Genomic DNA, 19,997 nt, shown 5'->3' with positions numbered 1-19,997 from the left:
ATAACAAAAAACACGGGGAGTATCTTCTGATTCTGTATACTTTAAGTCCCTTGCCCTCCCCTGGAACTTGTCCGTCTCACTGGTCTTCTGGGGGAGGGGCCTGTTGTGCTGATTTTCAGGTGTTAGCACTTGGGGGGGGCTGCTCTGCCCCCTGCCTGGTGCAGGGCTCAGTGGGGGTTGTTTACCCTGTGAGGCCCCAGGAGGAACAACCGCAGTGGCGGCGGCAGCTCTGTAGCCCTGGAGTCAGCTCCCGCAGTAGCTCCAGGGCTCTCCGTCTGCAGGGCCTGGAGGCTCCAGGGCAGGGTTGCTGATCTGCTCAGCTCGGGGCAGGAGCATCCTGGCTGTCCTGGGCCCTCCCAGCCTCTGCCTGTCCCGGGGAAGGCCGGATTCTGGCCTTGTCCCGGCGCCCTGTGCTCTGGGGCCTGTGCTGTTAGATTCGCTCCCGCCCCGCAGCCCCCTCCGCGGAGCCACCGCCCGAGCTCCTCCGAGCTGCTCCGGGTCCTGCCATGGGCGCTGCAGCCCTTAGGGAGCTCGGCGCACTCTCCGGGGGGTGCCGGTGCCTGTTAGTGTCCCAGGGAGCCCAAGGGCATCCCCGCCCTCCTGGGTCCTGGTCCACTTCCCTGCGGGCCCCTTTCCACCCGGGAAGGTTGGTGCAGCTCCTGCTTCTCCGGGACAGGGCTCTCCTGTCCTGGGGACACTCGCCCCAGCCTCAGCCCGGCTCCTCGTGGATCCCTCCCCCTTGGAGGCCTTTTGTTTCTTTATTTCTTTTTCCCCGTCTTCCTACCTTGATAGAAGCGTGAACTCTTCTCACTACAGCATTCCAGCTGGTCTTTCTTTAAATCTCAGGCCGAATTCGTAGATTTTCAGGATGATTTGAAGGTTATCTAGGTAATTTGGTGGAGACAGGTGATTTGGGGACCCTCCTCTTCCACCGTCTTGCCCCTCCTTCATCATGTTTGTATGTTTTTAAGAATACCCTATTTGGTGTTCAATCGTTATCCTTTCCAAAAAAAAAACCTTTCCTAGAACCTGCGTGACCATTATTATATAAATGCATATGAATCGAATGTGAGAGCTAAGAAACAAAAAAACAGAAAACTTAAACCTTTACTTTTTGTTGCAAAAAAGTTGTTACTTTTTTTATTTTAAAATATTTTATTACATAATCTTTTCATGGCACCATCAGGAGTAACAGAAAACATTATTCCCAGTTCCTAACCACATCCTGATTTTTTTTTCAAGTATCACAATGTTTATTGATAGATAGAAGCATATAAAATCAGGGCATGAACATGACTTGACAAATTAAGCAGACTTAATTTCAATACTGCAATAAGAGGGACCAATTCAAATTCTCACCATTTGTTTCACACCCACAAAATCACTTCAAGGACATTAACAATCTCCCAGAAGTGATCAGTTTTGTGCAAGTAAACCATGTTTCTTTTAAAAAGACTTGTGCACTTACCCAGGCTCAAGGATATTAAAATCTAGCACATAAAGCCCATTACTAGAGGTAGAAATACAGGCTATATACTATTACAGCAAGAACCATCAATTACAGTTAAGAATTTTTCTGTAACAACCAAGGGCCTACGCAAATAAGTTAGAGAAGCCAAACTGTCAACTGACTCCTTCTAATCTATTTTCTAACTTGAATATTTCTTTTGTCTAAGTTAGTTTCCACATGACTTCTGCAAAGATTGAAGACTTATTGCATACTCATGTACTCATTTATGTATCAGCAGTACACAATGTTGACTCTGATAGGTGCTATTTTATGTTTTTGGGCTATATTGATGTAGAAGACAGATACAGTTCTTATTCCTATGGGATTCATATCAGTAGGGGAACCAAAATGTTACACGGGTTACACAGGTAAGTTATTGTGATTATGTTTTTCAGAATTCAGTGAGATTTTAAATGAGTAGAAGCTACTATTGATGTAGGAAAAAAACATTAGGATTTGAAGCCAATGGCTAAGAAAGAATTCTTGAGACATCTTTGGTGCAAAAGGTGATTTAATTAAAACATGGGTACAGGTCTTGTGGGCAGGAAAAGTTGCACTGGGGGCATGAGAAGTGGCCCATTATATACTTTCAAGATGGGAAGGGATTAGGGAGAGCGTAAGTCTCTAAAGAATTTTGGAAGCAAGGTTTCCAGAACCTTGAGGGGGCTAGCTATTACTGAGAAAAGGTGATTTATTGTCATCTATTAAAACCTTAGTCATGAGGCCCTTCAGATGTGTATCGGTGGGCCATATGCTTGGGGGATGATTGCCAACATGTATCTGGGGAGGCTTAGAGATAAATTTTCTAAAGGAATTTTTACGTGTTAAAGTAGACTTAACAGGATCCCGGGGGTCAGGCTAAGGTTGTCTTTTGCCTTTAGCAAAGTTTTAACATTGAAACAGTTGAGTTCCTGGAGGAATGTTGGTCTGCCTTTTTCATGGACTTGTCAGTGTGCTGTAGATGGTAAGGAAGTTTAATAATTTTTCTTCTGCCTTTGTTTCCCACATCATTCAAATTGGGATGAGTGTCTATTTCAGTGAAGGTTTTCCTGAAGAAGAGACATTAAATTAAAACTTGAAGAATGAGCAGTTTTTAGGCAAATAAAAAGTAAAGAGTATGTGTGACAATCTGAAGGCGGGGATAATCAGAGCATGTTTAACAGAGTGAATGCCAGTGTAGCTAAATGACAATGAATGTAGTTGAGATGTCTTGAAAGGAGTTTAGAGAGGTAGGTAGCAACTAGATTATACAGGATGATGAAGGTTGTGTATTGAATTTCTTTTATGTAAGCCTTTACTCACACTCTCTCTATTAGCTGAAATGATTTTTCTTAGCTCCTCTATCTGTGCTAATTCTTCTCATCCTCCCAAGTTCCACTACCTGGAACCTAATCATGATGGCTAAAATTTATGAAATCTTTGTCATTTGTCAACTGCAATAGAAAATGCTTCAAGGACAGCACCTATTTATTTCCTAACTTTGTTATACATAGTGACTTTGTCATCCTCCTTTTCGAGATGTGATATGTGGAGAGATTGCATAAATTGTCCAGGATTATATGTGGCAGATCACATTACAAAGTCAGGCTGTCTGATCTAAAGATTGTTTAACCACTAAGCACTACTGGCTCTTTTAAAAGAAATTTAATTCTATTCACTGTGTTCTAACTCTTGACAATGCAACTGATATTCTTCTGGGGTTCTTAGTCTTTAAGGTACTTTATTGGTATATATGATCCTAGTGCCACCCACAACTTGGCATTAATTTCTGCCACTGAGACATTATGAAAATAACACGCAGGAGTGCCTGAGTGGCTCAGTTGGTTAAGCATCTGACTTTGGCTCAGGTTATGATCTCAAGGTCTGGGATCCCTGCTCAGTGGGAGTCCCTGCTCAGTGGGAGTCTGCTTGTCCCTCTCCCTTTGCCCCTCCCATGGCTCCTACTCTCTCTAAAATAAATAAATTCTTAAAAAAGAAAAGATTCCCCAATGATGCCTGGGTGGCTCAGCAGATGAGCATTTGCCTTTGGCTCAGTGCATGATCACCAGCCCTGGGATCGAATCCCACATTGGGCTCCTTGCGAGGTGTCTGCTTTTCCCTCTGACTGTGTCTCTACCTCTCTCTCTCTCATGAATAAATAAAATATTTTTTTAAAAAAGGTAAAGAAAAGATTTGTTGGAAAAGAATACTCAAACCAATCAACTTTGCCTACGATGGAGCTAGATCCACATAAGGCTTCCAATTAATATTTTGGAGTAGATGCCTCAGTGACCAAATTTCAGATTAATTTGCGGTTTGGCCTTGATATGACCATTCAGAGGGACAGTCTCCGTGAATCATTTTATTTTATTTTTTTAATTAATTAATTAATTAATTAATTTTTTTATTTATGATAGTCACAGAGAGATAGAGAGAGAGGCAGAGACACAGGCAGAGGGAGAAGCACGCTCCATGCACCGGCAGCCCGACGTGGGATTCGATCCCGGGTCTCCAGGATCGCGCCCTGGGCCAAAGGCAGGCGCCAAACCGCTGCGCCACCCAGGGATCCCTCCCTGAATCATTTTAAACCAGGCTGGGACACAAAGAAGATAGCCATTGTTTCTTCCAAAGGTAGTGAAATCGAGTTTTGCCCAAGAACCCTTGAGCACCTCCTAGTGAAGGAAACAGAGGCCTGAGAATGAGGCTCTTCATTTCAAACAATATTCAATGAGCTCAATTTTCCACCTAGAAAATGTAATACATTTAGGAATCAATGGAACTCAGAATTCTAATAACCTGGATCTTTCTGGCATAACAAAATGCACAGTATTAATGACAATTAATTATATATCCATTTAAGAATTGGGATAATACTATTGAGTCCAAGCTTGCCTGTGTGGTGTGTGTGTGTGTATTATGTAGTATATATATAATACATTTTCATATTAGTATATATATATATAACACAGTGTTATGTTAGTTTCATTTTATATATGTATAATAAGGCAAAATTAAATAAATATAAATATATAAATGCAAAATTATCAGTGCCCTAGTTGGGGTACCAGTTTCAAAGGAGAATCTATTGTGTATGTTAACCATTTCTTAAAAGAGCTCTTGCAAATTAAAATCATATTTATTAAAGTAATAGAAATGATTTAAGTATGAGTTAATATCTGGAGACTTTTGAATTGAGATTTCTCTCCAATTCTTGAAATGGCTTACAAGCAAGGGAGCTTAATTAACAGGAACACATGGCATAAATTTTCCTGTCTGCTATCATTGGTATTCTGTGAACATAAGGAGGAAAATCCATAGTTTGTTCAAAATCACAGTTTTCTGAACTAAAATGGTGGTAGTTTGTATCAGGTGAGGAATAGTTAAGATGTTTTAACATTCTATGTCCCAAGAATAGTTCTTCCATTAAATATAAATGTTCTTAGAACTAGGTTTATCCATTGATACATCATTAAATTTAGTTGCTTTATTGTTTATATGCATATTTGTGGTTGATATTCTGGGTCTTTTGAATTTATTTCACCTTTTTTATTAGAATATTTACTTGCTCACTTTCCCTCTTAAAATTCCCATAATGAACATTCTTTAAATATCAGGGTAATAATATCATAATCTTCTTACATGAAGAAAAATAAAAAACACTTTGTTGTAAGAACTTATTAAGAAAAGGTTGTAAAAATTTGTGATAGCATTTATTAGTAACACAATATATAAATATATATAGAGAGAATACACTATAGAAAGGTACTTATTTTTTATTTGTATATATGTATATTTAGAAATGTTTACCACAATAAGTTTAGCTAACATCCATCTTCTTACACAGTTGCAATCTTTTTTCTTATACTGAGAATTTTTAACAGATATCTTTGCAATTTTCAATCATGTAATACCTTATTAACCAAAGTCATCATATTATGTGAATATACATTTTCTTATTTTATTTCAATTCCAGGATAGTTCACATAAAGTGTTATATTAGTTTCAAGTGTACAATACAGTGATTCAACAATTCTATGCATCACTCTTCATCACAAGTGTATTCCTTAATCCCCATCTGCTGTTTCCCCATTGCCCCAGCCACCTCAACTCTGGTAGCTATCAATTTGTCTATTTAGTTAAAAATCTGTTCCTTAGTTTCTGCCACTCTCTTTTTTTTTTTTCCTTTGCTCATTTGTTTTGTTTCTTAAATTCCCCTGATGAGTGAAATCATGTGTTATCTATATGGTATTTGTCTTTGACTGACTTAATTCACTTACCATTTTTCTCTCTAGATCTATCCATGTCATTGCAAAAAACATGATTTCATTCTTTTTTATGGGTGAATAATATTCCATTACACACAGTGTGTGCCCGTGCAAGCATGCACACACACTACTTTTATATCTATTCATTATTAGTGGACACTGGGCTGCTTTCATAGTTTGGCTATTGTAAATAATGCTCCTACACACATTGGGGTGCCTGTATCCCTTTGAATTAGTGTTTTTGTATTTTGAGGGGTAAAAATCCAGTAGAGTGATTACTGGATCATAGGGTAGTTTTATTTTAAAGTTTTGAGGAAACTCCTTACTGTTTTCCACAGTGGCTGCACCAGTTTGCATTCCCATGAGCAGTACATGAGTGTTGCTTTTTCTCCACATCCTAACCAACACCTGTTGTTTCTTGTGTTTTTTATTTTTGCCATTCTGATAGGTATGGGGTGGAATCTCATTTTGGTTTTGATTTGCATTTCCCTGATGATCAGTGATGCTGAGCATCGTTTTATATGTCTGTTGACCATCTGGTTGTTTTCTTTGGAGAAATGTGCATTCAAGTGGTTTGCCCATTTTTAATTGGATTATTCATTTTTGGGGTGTTGAGTTGTGAAAGTATATATTCTGAACACTAACCCTTTATTGGACATGTTATTTGCAAAATATCTTCTCACATTCAGTAGGTTACCTTTTAGTTTTGTTGATTCTTTCCTTTGCCGTGCAGAAGCTTTTTATTTTGATGTAGTATCAATAGTTTACTTTTGATTTTGTTTCTCTTGCCTCAGGAGACATATCTAGAAAAATGTTGTTACAGTCAATGTCAGAAACATTATTGCCTGTGCTCTCCTCTAGGATTTTGATGGTTTCAGGACTCACAATTAGGTCTTTAATCTATCTGGAGTTTACTTTTATGTATGGTAAAAGAGAGTGATGCAGTTTCATAGTTTTGCATGCTGCTGTCCAGTTTTCCCAACACCATTCCTTGAAGAGATATTCTTTTTTACCATTTGATATTCTTTCCTACTTTGTCAAAGATTAATTGACCATATAATTGTGGTTTTATTTTTGGTCTTTCTATTCTATTAACCTATGTGTCTATTTTTGTGTGACTATCATATTGTTTTGATTATTATAGCTCTGCAATATAACCTGAAGCCTGGGATTGTGATGCCTTCAGCTTTTTTTCTTTTCAAGATTTTATTTATTTATTCATGAGAGACACACAGAGAGAGGCAGAGACATAGGCAGAGGGAGAAGCAGGCGGTGAGCCTGATGTAGAACTCAATCCCAGGACCCAGGGATCAGGTCCTGGATCAAAGTTAGATGTTCAACCACTGAGCCACCTAGGCGTCCCAGCTTTGCTTTTCTTTTTTCAAAATTGCTCTGGCTATTAAGAGTCTTTTGTGATTCTATGTAAATTTTATGATGGTTTTGTTCTAGCTCTGTGAAAAATGCTGTTGGTGTTTTGATAGGCATTGCATTAACTATGTAGATTGTTTTGCGTAATACAGACATTTTAATAATATTTGTTCTTTCAATCCATGAGCATGGGATGTCTTTCCATTTCCTTGTGGTCTCTTCAATTTCTTTCATCAATATTCTATAGTTTCCAAAGTACAGGTCTTTCACTTCTTTGGTTAGGGTTATTCCTGGGTAAGTTACCATTTTGGTGCAATTGTAAATGGCATTGTTTTACTAATTTCTCTTCTGCTTCATCATTAGTGCATGGAAATGTAACATATTTCCACCCATTGATTTTGTAGACTCCAACTTTACTGAATTTGTGTATTAGTTCTAGTAGTTTTTGGTGGAGTTTTTCGGTTTTCTATGTATAGTCTCGTGTCATTGGCAAATAGAGGAAGTTTTTCTTCTTCCTTACCAATTTTGATGCCTTTTTTTATCTTTTTGTTGTCTCATTGCTGTGCCTGGGACTTCCACTACTATGTTAAATAACTGTGGTAAGAGTGGACATCTTTGTCTTGTTCCTAACCTCAGGGGGGAAGCTCTCAGTTTTTCCCAGTTGAGTATGATTTATGCAGTAGGTTTTTCATATATGGCCTTTATTATGTTGAGGTGTGTTCCATCTAAACCTACTTGGTTAAGGGCTTTTATCATAACTAGTTGTTTCACTTTGTCAAATTCTTCATGTCTCATGAAATGATCCTATGGTTTTTATCCTTTTTCATATTGATGTGACATATCACGTTGATTGATTTGTGAATATTTGAACCACCCTTTCAGCCTGGGAATAAATCCTACCTGATCATGTTGAATGATTTTTTAAATGTGTTTCTGGATTCTGTTAGTATTTTGTTGAAGACTTTTACATCTATATTCATCAGAGATATTGTAATGAGTTCTTTTTTTCTGTGTGTCTTTATCTGGTTTTAGTATCAGGATGATAGTGGCCTCATGGAATGAATTTGGAAGTTTTCTTTTTCTGTTTTTTTGGGGATAGTTTTAGAAGAATAGATAATTAACTCTTTAAAAGTTTGATAGAATTCGCCTGTGAAGCTGTCTGGTCCCGGACTTTTGTTCGTTGGGAGATTTTTGATTACAGATTCAATCTCCCTGCTGGTAATTGACCCATTCAAAATTTCTATTTCTTCCTGCTTTGGTAGGTTTTGTTTCTAGGCATTCATCTATGTCTTCTAGGTTGTCAAATTTGTTGGCATATAGTTTTCATAATATTCTCTTACAGTTGTTTTCATTTTTGTGGTGTTGGTGGTTATTTCTCCTATTTGTGATTTTGTTTATTTGAGGCCTTCCCCCCTCAATGAGTCTGGCAAGACTCATTAATTTTGTTGACCTTTCTGGAGAACCAGCTCATGGTTTCATCAATCTGTTCTATTGTTTCTTGGTTTCTATATCCTTTGTTTCTGCTCAAATGTCTATTATTTCCTTCCTCCTACTGGTTTTGGGGTTTCTCTTATTCTTTTTCTAGCTCATTTAGGTGTAAGGTTAGATTGTTTACTTGAGAATGTTCTTGCTTCTTGAGGTAGCTATCAGCTGTCACCTTGGGAATGCTTTTGCTGCATCCCAAATGTTTTGGACCATTGTGTTTCATTTTCATTTGTTTCCATGTACTTTTTTTTTTTTTTTTAACTTTTATTGGTGTTTAATTTACCAACATACAGAAAAACACCCAGTGCTCATCCCGTCAATTGTCCACCTCAGTGCCCGTCACCCATTCCCCTCCAACACCCGCCCTCCTCCCCTTCCACCACCCCTAGTTCGTTTCCCAGAGTTAGGAGTCTTTATGTTCTGTCTCCCTTCCTGATATTTCCCAACATTTCTTTTCCCTTCCTTTATATTCCCTTTCACTATTATTCATATTCCCCAAATGAATGAGAACATACACTGTTTGTCCTTCTCCGATTGACTTATTTCACTCAGCATAATACCCTCCAGTTCCATCCACGTTGAAGCAAATGGTGGGTATTTGTCGTTTCTAATTGCTGAGTAAAATTCCATTGTATACATAAACCACATCTTCTTTATCCATTCATCTTTCGATGGACACCGAGGCTCCTTCCACAGTTTGGCTATTGTGGCCATTGCTGATAGAAACATCGGGGTGCAGGTGTCCCGACGTTTCATTGCATCTGAATCTTTGGGGTAAATCCCCAACAGTGCAATTGCTGGGTCGTAGGGCAGGTCTATTTTTAACTCTTTGAGGAACCTCCACACAGTTTTCCAGAGTGGCTGCACCAGTTCACATTCCCACCAACAGTGTAAGAGGGTTCCCTTTTCTCCGCATCCTCTCCAACATTTGTTGTTTCCTGCCTTGTTAATTTTCCCCATTCTCACTGGTGTGAGGTGGTATCTCATTGTGGTTTTGATTTGTATTTCCCTGATGGCAAGTGATGCAGAGCATTTTCTCATGTGCATGTTGGCCATGTCCATGTCTTCCTCTGTGAGATTTCTCTTCATGTCTTTTGCCCATTTCATGATTGGATTGTTTGTTTCTTTGGTGTTGAGTTTAATAAGTTCTTTATAGATTTTGGAAACTAGCCCTTTATCTGATATGTCATTTGCAAATATCTTCTCCCATTCTGTAGGTTGTCTTTTAGTTTTGTTGACTGTATCCTTTGCTGTGCAAAAGCTTCTTATCTTGATGAAGTCCCAATAGTTCATTTTTGCTTTTGTTTCTTTTGCCTTCGTGGATGTATCTTGCAAGAAGTTACTGTGGCCAAGTTCAAAAAGGGTGTTGCCTGTGTTCTCCTCTAGGATTTTGATGGAATCTTGTCTCACATTTAGATCTCTCATCCATTTTGAGTTTATCTTTGTGTATGGTGAAAGAGAGTGGTCCAGTTTCATTCTTCTGCATGTGGATGTCCAATTTTCCCAGCACCATTTATTGAAGAGACTGTCTTTCTTCCAATGGATAGTCTTTCCTCCTTTATCGAATATTAGATGGCCGTACATTTCAGGGTCCACTTCTGGGTTCTCTATTCTGTTCCATTGATCTATGTGTCTGTTTTTGTGCCAGTACCACACTGTCTTGATGACCACAGCTTTGTAATACAACCTGAAATCTGGCATTGTGATGCCCCCAGCTAAGGTTTTCTTATTTAAAATTCCCCTGGCTATTCGGGGTCTTTTCTGATTCCACACAAATCTAAAAATAATTTGTTCTAACTCTCTGAAGAAAGTCCATGGTATTTTGATAGGGATTGCATTAAACGTATAAATTGCCCTGGGTAACATTGACATTTTTACAATATTAATTCTGCCAATCCATGAGCATGGAATATTTTTCCATCTCTTTGTGTCTTCCTCAATTTCTTTCAGAAGTGTTCTATAGTTTTTAGGGTATAGATCTTTTACCTCTTTGGTTAGGTTTATTCCTAGGTATCTTATGCTTTTGGGTGCAATTGTAAATGGGATTGACTCCTTAATTTCTCTTTCTTCAGTCTCATTGTTAGTGTATAGAAATGCCATTGATTTCTGGGCATTGATTTTGTATCCTGCCACGCTACCAAATTGCTGTATGAGTTCTAGCAATCTGGGGGTGGAGGCTTTTGGGTTTTCTATGTAGAGTATCATGTCATCGGCGAAGAGGGAGAGTTTGACTTCTTCTTTGCCAATTTGAATGCCTTTAATGTCTTTTTGTTGTCTGATTGCTGAGGCGAGGACTTCCAGAACTATGTTGAACAGCAGTGGTGAGAGTGGACATCCCTGTCTTGTTCCTGATCTTAGGGGAAAGGCTCCCAGTGCTTCCCCATTGAGAATGATATTTGCTGTGGGCTTTTCGTAGATGGCTTTTAAGATGTCGAGGAAAGTTCCCTCTATCCCAACACTCTGAAGGGTTTTGATCAGGAATGGATGCTGTATTTTGTCAAATGCTTTCTCTGCATCTAATGAGAGTATCATATGGTTCTTGGTTTTTCTCTTGCTGATATGATGAATCACATTGATGGTTTTACGAGTGTTGAACCAGCCTTGTGTCCCAGGGATAAATCCTACTTGGTCATGGTGAATAATTTTCTTAATGTGTTGTTGGATCCTATTGGCTAGTATCTTGTTGAGAATTTTTGCATCCATGTTCATCAGGGATATTGGTCTGTAATTCTCCTTTTTGGTGGGGTCTTTGTCTGGTTTCGGAATTAAGGTGATGCTGGCCTCATAGAACGAATTTGGAAGTACTCCATCTCTTTCTATCTTTCCAAACAGCTTTAGTAGAATAGGTATGATTTCTTCTTTAAACGTTTGATAGAATTCCCCTGGGAAGCCATCTGGCCCTGGACTCTTGTGTCTTGGGAGGTTTTTGATGACTGCTTCAATTTCCTCCCTGGTTATTGGCCTGTTCAGGTTTTCTATTTCTTTTTTTTTTTTTTTTTTTTAATTAACTTTTATTGGTGTTTAATTTACCAACATACAGAAAAACACCCAGTGCTCATCCCGTCAAGTGACCACCTCAGTGCCCGTCACCCATTCCCCTCCAACACCCGCCCTCCTCCCCTTCCACCACCCCTAGTTCGTTTCCCCGAGTTAGGAGTCTTTATGTTCTGTCTCCCTTCCTGATATTTCCCAACATTTCTTTTCCCTTCCTTTATATTCCCTTTCACTATTATTCATATTCCCCAAATGAATGAGAACATACACTGTTTGTCCTTCTCCGATTGACTTATTTCACTCAGCATAATACCCTCCAGTTCCATCCACGTTGAAGCAAATGGTGGGTATTTGTCGTTTCTAATTGCTGAGTAATATTCCATTGTATACATAAACCACATCTTCTTTATCCATTCATCTTTCGATGGACACCGAGGCTCCTTCCACAGTTTGGCTATTGTGGCCATTGCTGATAGAAACATCGGGGTGCAGGTGTCCCGACGTTTCATTGCATCTGAATCTTTGGGGTAAATCCCCAACAGTGCAATTGCTGGGTCGTAGGGCAGGTCTATTTTTAACTCTTTGAGGAACCTCCACACAGTTTTCCAGAGTGGCTGCACCAGTTCACATTCCCACCAACAGTGTAAGAGGGTTCCCTTTTCTCCGCATCCTCTCCAACATTTGTTGTTTCCTGCCTTGTTAATTTTCCCCATTCTCACTGGTGTGAGGTGGTATCTCATTGTGGTTTTGATTTGTATTTCCCTGATGGCAAGTGATGCAGAGCATTTTCTCATGTGCATGTTGGCCATGTCCATGTCTTCCTCTGTGAGAGTTCTCTTCATGTCTTTTGCCCATTTCATGATTGGATTGTTTGTTTCTTTGGTGTTGAGTTTAATAAGTTCTTTATAGATTTTGGAAACTAGCCCTTTATCTGATATGTCATTTGCAAATATCTTCTCCCATTCTGTAGGTTGTCTTTTAGTTTTGTTGACTGTATCCTTTGCTGTGCAAAAGCTTCTTATCTTGATGAAGTCCCAATAGTTCATTTTTGCTTTTGTTTCTTTTGCCTTTGTGGATGTATCTTGCAAGAAGTTACTGTGGCCAAGTTCAAAAAGGGTGTGGCCTGTGTTCTCCTCTAGGATTTTGATGGAATCTTGTCTCACATTTAGATCTCTCATCCATTTTGAGTTTATCTTTGTGTATGGTGAAAGAGAGTGGTCCAGTTTCATTCTTCTGCATGTGGATGTCCAATTTTCCCAGCACCATTTATTGAAGAGACTGTCTTTCTTCCAATGGATAGTCTTTCCTCCTTTATCGAATATTAGATGGCCGTACATTTCAGGGTCCACTTCTGGGTTCTCTATTCTGTTCCATTGATCTATGTGTCTGTTTTTGTGCCAGTACCACACTCTCTTGATGACCACAGCTTTGTAATACAACCTGAAATCTGGCATTGTGATGCCCCCAGCTAAGGTTTTCTTTTTTAAAATTCCCCTGGCTATTCGGGGTCTTTTCTGATTCCACACAAATCTTAAAATAATTTGTTCTAACTCTCTGAAGAAAGTCCATGGTATTTTGATAGGGATTGCATTAAACGTATAAATTGCCCTGGGTAACATTGACATTTTTACAATATTAATTCTGCCAATCCATGAGCATGGAATATTTTTCCATCTCTTTGTGTCTTCCTCAATTTCTTTCAGAAGTGTTCTGTAGTTTTTAGGGTATAGATCTTTTACCTCTTTGGTTAGGTTTATTCCTAGGTATCTTATGCTTTTGGGTGCAATTGTAAATGGGATTGACTCCTTAATTTCTCTTTCTTCAGTCTCATTGTTAGTGTATAGAAATGCCATTGATTTCTGGGCATTGATTTTGTATCCTGCCACGCTACCAAATTGCTGTATGAGTTCTAGCAATCTGGGAGTGGAGGCTTTTGGGTTTTCTATGTAGAGTATCATGTCATCGGCGAAGAGGGAGAGTTTGACTTCTTCTTTGCCAATTTGAATGCCTTTAATGTCTTTTTGTTGTCTGATTGCTGAGGCGAGGACTTCCAGAACTATGTTGAACAGCAGTGGTGAGAGTGGACATCCCTGTCTTGTTCCTGATCTTAGGGGAAAGGCTCCCAGTGCTTCCCCATTGAGAATGATATTTGCTGTGGGCTTTTCGTAGATGGCTTTTAAGATGTCGAGGAAAGTTCCCTCTATCCCAACACTCTGAAGGGTTTTGATCAGGAATGGATGCTGTATTTTGTCAAATGCTTTCTCTGCATCTAATGAGAGTATCATATGGTTCTTGGTTTTTCTCTTGCTGATATGATGAATCACATTGATGGTTTTACGAGTGTTGAACCAGCCTTGTGTCCCAGGGATAAATCCTACTTGGTCATGGTGAATAATTTTCTTAATGTGTTGTTGGATCCTATTGGCTAATATCTTGTTGAGAATTTTTGCATCCATGTTCATCAGGGATATTGGTCTGTAATTCTCCTTTTTGGTGGGGTCTTTGTCTGGTTTCGGAATTAAGGTGATGCTGGCCTCATAGAACGAATTTGGAAGTACTCCATCTCTTTCTATCTTTCCAAACAGCTTTAGTAGAATAGGTATGATTTCTTCTTTAAACGTTTGATAGAATTCCCCTGGGAAGCCATCTGGCCCTGGACTCTTGTGTCTTGGGAGGTTTTTGATGACTGCTTCAATTTCCTCCCTGGTTATTGGCCTGTTCAGGTTTTCTATTTCTTCCTGCTCCAGTTTTGGTAGTTTGTGGCTTTCCAGGAATGCGTCCATTTCTTCTAGATTTCCTAATTTATTGGCGTACAGCTGTTCATAATATGTTTTTAAAATCGTTTGTATTTCCTTGGTGTTGGTAGTGATGTCCCCTTTCTCATTCATGATTTTATTAATTTGAGTCTTCTCTCTCTTCTTTTTAATAAGGTTGGCTAATGGTTTATCTATCTTATTAATTCTTTCAAAGAACCAACTCCTGGTTCTGTTGATCTGTTCCACAGTTCTTTTGGTCTCGATATCATTGAGTTCTGCTCGAATTTTAATTAACTCTCTTCTTCTGCTGGGGGTGGGGTCTATTTGTTGCTTTTTCTCTAGTTCCTTTATGTGTAAGGTGAGCTTTTGTATTTGAGATCTTTCCTGTTTTTGAATGTATGCTTGTATTGCGATGTATTTCCCCCTCAGGACTGCTTTTGCTGCATCCCAAAGATTTTGAACGGTTGTATCTTCATTTTCATTAGTTTCCATGAATCTTTTAATTCTTCCTTAATTTCCTGGTTGACCTTTTCATCTTTTAGCAGGATGGTCCTTAACCTCCACGTGTTTGTGGTCCTTCCATATTTCTTGTTGTGATTAAGTTCTAATTTCAAGGCATTATGGTCTGAGAATATACAGGGGACTATCCCGATCTTTTGGTATCGGTTCAGACCTGATTTGTGACCCAGTATGTGGTCTATTCTGGAGAAAGTTCCATGTGCACTTGAGAAGAATGTGTATTCAGTTGAGTTTGGATGTAAAGTTCTGTAGATATCTGTGAAATCCATCTGGTCCAGTGTATCATTTAAAGCTCTCGTTTCTTTGGAGATATTATGCTTAGAAGACCTATCCAGGGTAGAAAGAGCTAGATTGAAGTCACCAAGTATAAGTGTATTATTATCAAGGTATTTCTTGAGTTTGGTTATTAATTGGTTTAAATATTTGGCAGCTCCCACATTCGGGGCATATATATTGAGGAGTGTTAAGTCCTCTTGTTGGATAGATCCTTTGAGTATGAGATAGTGTCCCTCTTCATCTCTCACTATAGTCTTCGGGGTAAATTTTAATTTATCTGATATAAGGATGGCAACCCCTGCTTTCTTTTGAGGACCATTTGAATGGTAAATGGTTCTCCAACCTTTTATTTTCAGGTTGTAAGTGTCCTTCTGTCTAAAATGAGTCTCTTGTAGACAGCAAATAGATGGGTCCTGCTTTTTTATCCAGTCTGAAACCCTGCGCCTTTTGATGGGGTCATTAAGCCCGTTCACATTCAGAGTTACTATTGATAGATATGAGTTTAGTGTCATCATATCTATTCAGTCCTTGTTTTTGTGGATTGTTCCACTGAACTTCTTCTTAAAGGGGAATTTTAAGAGTCCCCCTTAAAATTTCTTGCAGAGCTGGTTTGGAGGTTACATATTCTTTCAGTTCCTGCCTGTCTTGGAAGCTCTTTATCTCTCCTTCCATTTTGAATGAAAGCCTTGCGGGATAAAGTATTCTTGGTTGCATGTTCTTTTCATTTAGGACCCTGAATATATCCTGCCAGCCCTTTCTGGCCTGCCAGGTCTCTGTGGAGAGGTCTGCTGTTACCCTAATATTCCTCCCCATAAAAGTCAGGGACTTTTTTTCTCTTGCTGCTTTAAGGATCTTCTCCTTATCTTTGGAATTTGCAAGCTTCACTATTAAATGTCGAGGTGTTGAACGGTTTTTGTTGATTTTAGGGGGGGATCTCTCTATTTCCTGGATCTGAATGCCTGTTTCCCTTCCCAGATTCGGAAAGTTTTCAGCTAGGATTTGTTCAAATACATATTCTGGCCCTCTGTCCCTTTCGGCGCCCTCGGGAACCCCAATTAAACGTAGGTTTTTCTTCCTCAGGCTATCATTTATTTCCCTTAATCTATCCTCATGGTCTTTTAATTGCCTGTCTCTTTTTTCCTCAGTTTCCCTCTTTGCCATCAACTTGTCTTCTATGTCACTCACTCGTTCTTCCACCTCGTCAAGCCTCGTTGTTAGGACTTCTAGCTTGGATTGCATCTCATTTAATTGATTTTTAATTTCTGCCTGATTAGATCTAAATTCTGCAGTCATGAAGTCTCTTGAGTCCTTTATGGTTTTTTCTAGAGCCACCAGTAGCTGTAAAATAGTGCTTCTGAATTGGCTTTCTGACATTGAATTGTAATCCATATTTTGTAACTCTGTGGGAGAGTGGGCTGTTTCTGATTCTTTTTTTTGAGGGGTTTTCCTTCTAGTCATTTTGTTCAGTGCAGAGTGGCCAAAAACAAGTTGTATTGGGAAAAGGAGAAAAAGAGAGAGAAGGAAAGAAAAGAGAAAAAGAAAAAAGAGAAAGAAGAAAAAAATAGGGGAAAAAGAGAAGAAAAAGAAAGAAAAAGAAAGAAAGGAGAAAAAAGAAAAAAGGGGGGGTGGGGGAAGCAATCAGAAATCAAGAAGAAAGAGAGAAAAAAAAAGCGCAAAACAAAACAAAACAAAACAAAAAAAAAAACAAAAACAAAAAAACAAAAAACAAAAAAAACCACGGGGGAGTATCTTCCGATTCTGTGTAGTTTAAGTCCCTTGACTTCCCTTGGAACTGGTCCGTCTCGCTGGTCTTCTGGGGGAGGGGCCTGCTGTGCTGATTCTCAGGTGTTGGCACTTGGGGGAGCTGCTCTGCCCCTGCCTGGTGCAGGGCTCGGTGGGGGTTGTTGACCCCGTGAGGCCCCGGGAGGAAGCCACAGTGGCGGGGGCAGCTCTGGGACCCTGGATCCAGCCCCCGCAGTAGCTCCGGGGCTCTCGGTCTGCAGGGCCTGGGGGCTCCGGGGCGGGGCCGCTGATCTGCTCAGTTCCAGGCAGGAGCGTCCTTGCTGTCGTGGGCCCTCCCGGCCTCTGCCTGTCCCGGGGGAGGCCGGATCCTGGGCTGTGTCCCGGCGCCCTGTGCTCCGGGGCCTGCGCAGTTGGATTCGCGCTCCCGGCGGTGCAGCCCCCTCCGCGGAGCCGCCGCCCGAGCCTCTCCGAGCTGTTCCCGGAGCCGCGCAGCCCCCTCCGCGCGGAGCTTCTTCCTCCGCCCGAGCCGCCGCCGCTGAGCTGTTCCCGGAGCCGCGCAGCCCCCTCCGCGGAGCCGCCGCCCGAGCCCCTCCGAGCTGTTCCCGGAGCCGCGCAGCCCCCTCCGCGCGGAGCTTCTTCCTCCGCCCGAGCCGCCGCCGCTGAGCTGTTCCCGGAGCCCCGCAGCCCCCTCCGCGGAGCCGCCGCCCGAGCCCTTCCGAGCTGCTCCGGGTCCCGCCGAGCGCTGCAGCCCTTAGGGAGCTCGGCGCACTCTCCCGGGCGCAGTTCCTCTGTTACTGTCCCAGGGAGCCCGAGGGCCTCCCCGCCTTTCTGGGGATCCTGCTCCAATTCCCGGGGAGCCCCTTTCCGCGGGGAAGGTCGGTGCAGCTCCTGCTCCTCCGGGACGGGGCTCTCCTGTCCTGGGGACACTCGCCCCGGCCTCAGCCCGGCTCCTCGCGGGGCCCCTCCCCCTCGGAGGCCTTTTGTTTCTTTATTTCTTTTTCCCGTCTTCCTACCTTGATAGAAGCGCGAACTCTTCTCACTGTAGCGTTCCAGCTGGTCTCTCTTTAAATCTCAGGTCGAATTCGTAGGTTTTCAGGATGATTGGATGGTTTTCTAGGTAATTTGCTGAGGACAGGTGACCTGGAGACCCTACTCCTCCGCCATCTTGCCCCTCCCCCCAGGTTTTCTATTTCTTCCTGCTCCAGTTTTGGTAGTTTGTGGCTTTCCAGGAATGCGTCCATTTCTTCTAGATTTCCTAATTTATTGGCATACAGCTGTTCATAATATGTTTTTAAAATCGTTTGTATTTCCTTGGTGTTGGTAGTGATGTCCCCTTTCTCATTCATGATTTTATTAATTTGAGTCTTCTCTCTCTTCTTTTTAATAAGGTTGGCTAATGGTTTATCTATCTTATTAATTCTTTCAAAGAACCAACTCCTGGTTCTGTTGATCTGTTCCACAGTTCTTTTGGTCTCGATATCATTGAGTTCTGCTCGAATTTTAATTAACTCTCTTCTTCTGCTGGGGGTGGGGTCTATTTGTTGCTTTTTCTCTAGTTCCTTTATGTGTAAGGTGAGCTTTTGTATTTGAGATCTTTCCTGTTTTTGAATGTATGCTTGTATTGCGATGTATTTCCCCCTCAGGACTGCTTTTGCTGCATCCCAAAGATTTTGAACGGTTGTATCTTCATTTTCATTAGTTTCCATGAATCTTTTTAATTCTTCCTTAATTTCCTGGTTGACCTTTTCATCTTTTAGCAGGATGGTCCTTAACCTCCACGTGTTTGTGGTCCTTCCATATTTCTTGTTGTGATTAAGTTCTAATTTCAAGGCATTATGGTCTGAGAATATACAGGGGACTATCCCGATCTTTTGGTATCGGTTCAGACCCGATTTGTGACCCAGTATGTGGTCTATTCTGGAGAAAGTTCCATGTGCACTTGAGAAGAATGTGTATTCAGTTGAGTTTGGATGTAAAGTTCTGTAGATATCTGTGAAATCCATCTGGTCCAGTGTATCATTTAAAGCTCTCGTTTCTTTGGAGATGTTGTGCTTAGAAGACCTATCCAGGGTAGAAAGAGCTAGATTGAAGTCACCAAGTATAAGTGTATTATTATCAAGGTATTTCTTGAGTTTGGTTATTAATTGGTTTAAATATTTGGCAGCTGCCACATTCGGGGCATATATATTGAGGAGTGTTAAGTCCTCTTGTTGGATAGATCCTTTGAGTATGAGATAGTGTCCCTCTTCATCTCTCACTATAGTCTTCGGGGTAAATTTTAATTTATCTGATATAAGGATGGCAACCCCTGCTTTCTTTTGAGGACCATTTGAATGGTAAATGGTTCTCCAACCTTTTATTTTCAGGTTGTAGGTGTCCTTCTGTCTAAAATGAGTCTCTTGTAGACAGCAAATAGATGGGTCCTGCTTTTTTATCCAGTCTGAAACCCTGCGCCTTTTGATGGGGTCATTAAGCCCGTTCACATTCAGAGTTACTATTGATAGATATGAGTTTAGTGTCATCATATCTATTCAGTCCTTGTTTTTGTGGATTGTTCCACTGAACTTCTTCTTAAAGGGGAATTTTAAGAGTCCCCCTTAAAATTTCTTGCAGAGCTGGTTTGGAGGTTACATATTCTTTCAGTTCCTGCCTGTCTTGGAAGCTCTTTATCTCTCCTTCCATTTTGAATGAAAGCCTTGCGGGGTAAAGTATTCTTGGTTGCATGTTCTTTTCATTTAGGACCCTGAATATATCCTGCCAGCCCTTTCTGGCCTGCCAGGTCTCTGTGGAGAGGTCTGCTGTTACCCTAATATTCCTCCCCATAAAAGTCAGGGACTTTTTTTCTCTTGCTGCTTTAAGGATCTTCTCCTTATCTTTGGAATTTGCAAGCTTCACTATTAAATGTCGAGGTGTTGAACGGTTTTTGTTGATTTTAGGGGGGGATCTCTCTATTTCTTGGATCTGAATGCCTGTTTCCCTTCCCAGATTCGGAAAGTTTTCAGCTAGGATTTGTTCAAATACATATTCTGGCCCTCTGTCCCTTTCCGCGCCCTCGGGAACCCCAATTAAATGTAGGTTTTTCTTCCTCAGGCTATCATTTAT

This window comes from Vulpes lagopus, unplaced genomic scaffold (assembly GCF_018345385.1).
Source record: "Vulpes lagopus strain Blue_001 unplaced genomic scaffold, ASM1834538v1 ctg186, whole genome shotgun sequence".
Lineage (NCBI taxonomy): Eukaryota > Metazoa > Chordata > Mammalia > Carnivora > Canidae > Vulpes > Vulpes lagopus.
Note: the sequence above shows the minus strand (reverse complement) of the source record.